General features: G+C 41.4%; 1 protein-coding gene across 2 annotated transcripts in view; it reads right to left on the bottom strand.

Annotated features, from left to right (window-relative positions):
- Positions 1 to 239, bottom strand: part of flnca (filamin C, gamma a (actin binding protein 280)) — a 45,029-nt gene extending 44,790 nt beyond the window's left edge. For both annotated transcript variants that reach the window (XM_046850265.1, XM_046850266.1), the window contains exon 1: positions 1 to 239. This exon is cut by the window's left edge and continues 407 nt beyond it. The gene's annotated coding sequence lies outside the window, so the exon portion shown is untranslated.
- Between the last annotated feature and the right edge of the window lie 7,261 nt (positions 240 to 7,500).

The raw sequence follows: 7,500 nt of genomic DNA, 5'->3' as shown, positions 1-7,500 counted from the left end.
ACGTGAAGAGCGACGTGAATAATGCTGAACTTTACACTGTAGCTGTCCGTGTGTGTGTGTGTGTGTTTTAATTCTCGTGCTCGTGTTGAATGTGGCTGCTCCTTCCTAATGGGCAGAAGACGAGAAGAAGAAGAAGAAGAAGAAGAAGAAGAGAAAGAAGAAGGTCTCTGTGATAATGAGCGCGAGAGACTCAGCGTGGCGCGTGTGCCTAATAATGAGGGCGAACGGAGGAGGCGCGCGCATTTATACCGCTCTGTGAGCGCGCGCCTCACACCGCAGGAATGCACAAGGACACATGCGTGATGATGAACACATTTCTAAACACACACACACACACACACACACACACACACACACACACACACACATGGGACAATGCACACTATTTTTACACTCACTAAAATGGACTGTTGGGAAACCTGTCTGTCTGTCTGTCTGTCTGTCTGTCTGTCTGTCTGTCTCACCAAATCCACTAAACAATACTTGTGTATATATATACTTATTTATTCATGTTACTTTATTTATTCATTTGATTGTTTGTTTGATTGGTTGTTTGGATGTTTGTTTGATTTTTTTGATTGGTTAGTTGGTTGTTTGATTGGTTGTTTCTTTGGATGTTTGTTTGATTGTTTTTGTTTGTTTGTTTGTTTGTTTGTTTGATTTGTTGTTTGGTTGGTGTGGTTTGTCTATGCTTTAGAGGTACAGTCGTCAGGATTTGACTCGTCTCACTTCAGCACGTGACGCATCAGAGATGTTTTCACATACGTCCACGTAATAACAAACTGCTGGAAAAATACCAGTGTTCACTTTGAGACTTACAGCACAGTTATTAATGACACACACTCACGCACACACACTCACACACACACACACACACACACACACACACACACACACACACACACACACACTGTATACACATTTGACTCTTTATATGAAGTTTATATTTTATTGAAATAAATCACTAAATTTGTAAATTTCTATTTTTCATTTTCTTCTTCTTCTTCTTCATCTCAACATCTTCAGCTCTGCTATCTCCAGCTCCAACTCCTGTCTTTTACTCAATGCCACTGTCTCTAATCCATACAACATCTCAGGTCTCACCACAGTCCTATAAACTTTCCTTTCACTCACAGATACTCTTCTATCACAAATCACTCCTGCTATCACTCTTCTCCACCCACTCCACCCTGCCTGCACTCTTAATGGCTGCTCTCAGTTCCTCCTTACTAATCCTATCCACTGTTTATCCATCTCCACACCATCCAACCTCTCTCTCTCTCTCTCTCTCTCTCTCTCTCTCTCTCTCTCTCATTTTTTCATTCATCAGCTGCTCAAAATCCTCCTCCATCTTCTCAACACACTCTCCTCACTAGTCAACACATTTCCATCTCCATCCTTTATTGCTCTAACTTGCAGCACATCCTTCCCAGCTCGGTTCCTCTGCCTGGACAATCGCTACAAATCCTTTTCTCCTTCCTCAGTGTTCAACTTCTCCTACAGCTCCTCATATACCTTTTCCTTGGCTTTCACCACATCCCTCTTTACCTGCTGCTGCATCTCCTTGTTCTCCTGCCTACTTTTCTCATCACTCTGTCGATCCCAATTCTGTTTCTCCAACCTCTTTCTCCTTCTGCTCTTCTGCACTTCCTCATTCCACCACCACGTCTCTTTGTCTTCCTTTCTATTTCCAGATGTTACACCAAGAACCTTTCTAACTGTCTCCTCATCACTTCTGCAGTAGTTCCACAATCATCCAGCACCTCTTCACCACCACCGAGCTCCTGTCTGACCTCTTCCCTGAACCTCACACTACACTCTTCCTCCTTCAGTTTCCACCATCTTATTCTTCTTTCAGTCCTCACTCTCCTCCTCTTCTTCTTCACCTCCAAAACCATCCTACAGACCACCATCCGATGCTGTCTAGCTACACTGTCCCCCGCCAACACCTTACAGTCTCCAATCTCCTTCAGGTTGCATCTCCTACATAGAACATAATCCACCTGTGTGCACCTTCCTCCACTCTTATACGTCACCCTATGATCCTCCTTCTTCTTAAAATACGTGTTCACCACTGCCATTTCCATCCTTTTAGCAAAATCTACCACCATCTGCCCTTCCACATTCCTCTCCTTAAAACCATACCTACCATCACCTCCTCATCACCTCTGTTCCCTTCACCTACATGTCCATTAAAGTCTGCCCCAATCACCAATCTTTCATTCCTACACCTTCTACCACTTCATCTAACTCACTCCAGAATCTTTCCTTCTCCTCCATCTCACAACCCACTTGTGGAGCATAAGCACTGATGACATTTATCATCACGCCTTCATCTTCCAGCTTCACGTTCATCACCCTATCAGAAACTCTCTTCACCTCCACTACACTCTTACTGTACTCTTCCTTCAGAATCCCCCCTACACCATTTCTCTTTCCATCCACACCATGATAGAACAGTTTAAACACCTCCAATGTTCCTGCTCTTACTCTCTTTCCACTTGGTCTCCTGAACACACAACATCTCTACCTTTCTCCTCTCCATCATATCAGCTCCCTCTCTCCCTTTACCAGTCATAGTACCAACATTTAAAGTACCAACCCGAACCTCCACTCTCCTCCACTTCTCCTCCACTCTCCTCCAATTCTCCTCCACTCTCCTCCACTCTCCTCCACTTCTCCTCCACTCTCCTCCACTCTCCTCCATTTCTCCTTCTCCTCCTTCACACAACAGTAGCCCAGTTTACACCGGTACCCTGTTGTTAATAATACCTGTGGTGGTTGATGGTAATCTGGGCCTCGACCGATCCGATTCCTGATCCGTATATTTGATTTGGCAGATGTTTTACACTGGATGTCCTTCATAACACGAAACTCCACATTTACCCGGCGTTGAGACACTGAGAGTCTCCTGACCTGTGTAACACTGATAACTGGGTTAAATTTCTATTTTTTACATGGAAAAGAAAAAGAAAAAGAAAAATGTAAAACAGATAAAAATTAATTAATTAATTAATTAATTAATTTTGTCAATTTAAAAAAAAAACTTTTGTAAAATAAGTATTTGACCGTTTCAGACGTTTCAGTGGTGAACGACTTTTGTTTTATAGTTAAGAAGCATTTTTAATGAAATGGAGTAAGGAATGGAGAGAAGAAATGTGGAAAACGAGGAAGAGTGAATAAGGCATGAGGAGCACTAAGGAGGGCTCACTGACTCCTCAATGATTCTTCAATGACTCGTCTTTGACTCTTTACCCACTCCTCACTGATTCTTCACTGACTTCTCACTGATTCTATACTGACTCAACACTGATTCTTCACTGACTTCTCATTGATTTTCACTGACTCAACACTGATTATTTACTGACTCAACACTGATTATTTACTGACTTCTCACTGCTTCTTCACTGATTCAACACTGATTCTTCACTGACTTACTGATTCTTCACTACTTCTCACTGATTTTTCACTGACTCAACACTGATTCTTCACTGACTTCTCATTGATTCTTCATTGACTCAACACTGATTATTTACTGACTCAACACTGATTCTTCACTGACTTCTCACTGATTCTTCACTGATTTCTCACTGATTCTTCACTGACTCAACACTGATTCTTCACTGATTTCTCACTGATTCTTCACTGACTCAACACTGATTCTTTACTAAATCAACACTGATTCTTCACTGACTCAACACTGACTCTTTAATCACTCTTTACTGACTTCTGATGGTGATGGTTGGGGTTGATGGTTTTGGTTGGTGATGATAATGTTGGTTGGTGTTGGTTGGTAATGATGGTGTTGGTTGGTGATGGTGTTGGTTGGGGTTGATGGTTTTGGTCAGTGATGCTAGTGATGGTGTTGGTAGGTGATGATGGTGTTGGTTGGTAATGGTGTTCGTTAGTGATGGTGTTGTTTGGTGATGGTTGGGGTTGATGGTTTTGGTGGGTGATGATAGTGATGGTGTTGGTTGGTGTTGGTTGATGATGGTGTTGGTTGGTGATGGTGTTGGTTGGGGTTGATGGTTTTGGTTTGTGATGTTAGTGATGGTGTTGGTTGGTGATGATAGTAATGGTTGGTGATGCTGTTGGTTGGGGTTGATGGTTTTGGTTGGTGAAGATAGTGATGGTATTGGTTGGTAATGGTGTTGGTTGGTAAGGATGTTGGTTGGTGTTAATGGTTTTGGTTGGTGATGGTGTTGGTTGGTAAGGATGTTGGTTGATAATGGTGTTGGTTAGTGATGCTGTTGGTTGGTGATGATAGTGATGGTTGGGGTTGATGGTTTTGGTTGGTGATGATAGTGATGGTGTTGGTTGGGGTTGATGGTTTTGGTTTGTGATGATATTGATGGTGTTAGTTGGTAATGGTGTTGGTTGGTAATGGTGTTCGTTAGTGATATGTTGGTTGGTGATTATGGTGATGGTTAGTGATGACAGTGATGGTGTTGCTTAGTAATTGTTTTGGTTGGTAATGGTGTTGGTTGGTAATGGTGTTGGTTATTGATGGTTGGTGATGGTTGGTGATGGTGTTGGTTGGGGTTGATGGTTTTGGTTGATGATGATGGTGATGCTGTTGGTTGGTGGTGATGGTGATGGTTGGTGATTATGGTGTTAGTTGATGATGGTGATGGTATTGGTTGGTGTTGATGGTTTTGGTTGGTGATGATAGTGATGGTGTTGGTTGGAAATCACTTTCTACTGCCTTCTAAAAAAAAAAGAGAATTATAAATTATAGTAAATTGTTTTATTATCAATAAAATGCAAAACTCAAAATCGATAAAGTTTATTTAATGTGATAAAAACAACAGAGGAAGATAAATAAAGGAGGAGAGTTTGGGGTGTGGTGCTGATATTTGTAATAGTTTGGTGTTATCATTGGTTGGTGTTGATTGATGGTGTTGGTTAGTGATGATGGTGATGGTTGGTGTTGGTGGTTTTGTTTGCAGATTTTTTCGGTTGATGATGGTGTTGTTTGCTAAAGATGTTGGTGTTAATTGTTTTGGTTGGTGATGGTGTTGGTTGGTGATGATGGTGATGGTTTTGGTTGATGAGGGTGTTGGTTGGTGATGATGGTGATGGTTTTGGTTGATGAGGGTGTTGGTTGGTGATGATGGTGATGGTGTTGGTTGGTAATGGTGTTGGTTAGTGATGGTGTTGGTTGGTGATGATGGTGATAGTTGGTGATGGTGTTGGTTTGTAATGGTGTTGGATGGTAATGGTGTTGATTGGTAATTGTGTTGGTTAGTGATGGTGTTGGTTGGTGATGGTTGGGGTTGATGGTTTTGGTTGGTGATGATAGTGATGGTGTTGGTTGGTGTTGGTTGATGATGGTGTTGGTTGGTGATGGTGTTGGTTGGGGTTGATGGTTTTGGTTTGTGATGTTAGTGATGGTGTTGGTTGGTGATGATAGTAATGGTTGGTGATGCTGTTGGTTGGGGTTGATGGTTTTGGTTGGTGAAGATAGTGATGGTGTTGGTTGGTAATGGTGTTGGTTGGTAAGGATGTTGGTTGGTGTTAATGGTTTTGGTTGGTGATGGTGTTGGTTGGTAAGGATGTTGGTTGATAATGGTGTTGGTTAGTGATGCTGTTGGTTGGTGATGATAGTGATGGTTGGGGTTGATGGTTTTGGTTGGTGATGATAGTGATGGTGTTGGTTGGGGTTGATGGTTTTGGTTTGTGATGATATTGATGGTGTTAGTTGGTAATGGTGTTGGTTGGTAATGGTGTTCGTTAGTGATATGTTGGTTGGTGATTATGGTGATGGTTAGTGATGACAGTGATGGTGTTGCTTAGTAATTGTTTTGGTTGGTAATGGTGTTGGTTATTGATGGTTGGTGATGGTTGGTGATGGTGTTGGTTGGGGTTGATGGTTTTGGTTGATGATGATGGTGATGCTGTTGGTTGGTGGTGATGGTGATGGTTGGTGATTATGGTGTTAGTTGATGATGGTGATGGTATTGGTTGGTGTTGATGGTTTTGGTTGGTGATGATAGTGATGGTGTTGGTTGGAAATCACTCTACTGCCTTCTAAAAAAAGAGAATTATAAATTATAGTAAATTGTTTTATTATCAATAAAATGCAAAACTCAAAATCGATAAAGTTTATTTAATGTGATAAAAACAACAGAGGAAGATAAATAAAGGAGGAGAGTTTGGGGTGTGGTGCTGATATTTGTAATAGTTTGGTGTTATCATTGGTTGGTGTTGATTGATGGTGTTGGTTAGTGATGATGGTGATGGTTGGTGTTGGTGGTTTTGTTTGCAGATTTTTCGGTTGATTATGGTGTTGTTTGCTAAAGATGTTGGTGTTAATTGTTTTGGTTGGTGATGGTGTTGATTGGTGATGATGGTGATGGTTTTGGTTGATGAGGGTGTTGGTTGGTGATGATGGTGATGGTGTTGGTTGGTGTTGATGGTTTTGGTTGGTGATAGTGATAGTGTTGGTGATGATGGTGATGGGGTTGGTTGGGGTTGATGGTTTTGGTTGGTGATGATAGTGATGGTGTTGGTTAGTGATGCTGTTGGTTGGTGATGATAGTGATGGTTGGGGTTGATGGTTTTGGTTGGTGATGATAGTGATGGTGTTGGTTGGGGTTGATGGTTTTGGTTTGTGATGATATTGATGGTGTTAGTTGGTAATGGTGTTGGTTGGTAATGGTGTTCGTTAGTGATATGTTGGTTGGTGATTATGGTGATGGTTAGTGATGACAGTGATGGTGTTGCTTAGTAATTGTTTTGGTTGGTAATGGTGTTGGTTATTGATGGTTGGTGATGGTTGGTGATGGTGTTGGTTGGGGTTGATGGTTTTGGTTGATGATGATGGTGATGCTGTTGGTTGGTGGTGATGGTGATGGTTGGTGATTATGGTGTTAGTTGATGATGGTGATGGTATTGGTTGGTGTTGATGGTTTTGGTTGGTGATGATAGTGATGGTGTTGGTTGGAAATCACTCTACTGCCTTCTAAAAAAAGAGAATTATAAATTATAGTAAATTGTTTTATTATCAATAAAATGCAAAACTCAAAATCGATAAAGTTTATTTAATGTGATAAAACAACAGAGGAAGATAAATAAAGGAGGAGAGTTTGGGGTGTGGTGCTGATATTTGTAATAGTTTGGTGTTATCATTGGTTGGTGTTGATTGATGGTGTTGGTTAGTGATGATGGTGATGGTTGGTGTTGGTGGTTTTGTTTGCAGATTTTTCGGTTGATTATGGTGTTGTTTGCTAAAGATGTTGGTGTTAATTGTTTTGGTTGGTGATGGTGTTGATTGGTGATGATGGTGATGGTTTTGGTTGATGAGGGTGTTGGTTGGTGATGATGGTGATGGTGTTGGTTGGTGTTGATGGTTTTGGTTGGTGATAGTGATAGTGTTGGTGATGATGGTGATGGGGTTGGTTGGGGTTGATGGTTTTGGTTGGTGATGATAGTGATGGTGTTGGTTAGTGATGGTGTTGGTTGGTGATGATGGTGATGGTTGGGGTTGATGGTTTTGGT

The sequence above is a fragment of the Silurus meridionalis genome, chromosome 5, assembly GCF_014805685.1.
Source record: "Silurus meridionalis isolate SWU-2019-XX chromosome 5, ASM1480568v1, whole genome shotgun sequence".
Lineage (NCBI taxonomy): Eukaryota > Metazoa > Chordata > Actinopteri > Siluriformes > Siluridae > Silurus > Silurus meridionalis.
The sequence above is the reverse complement of the archived record's forward strand: the minus strand, read 5'-3'. Positions and strand labels throughout refer to the sequence as shown.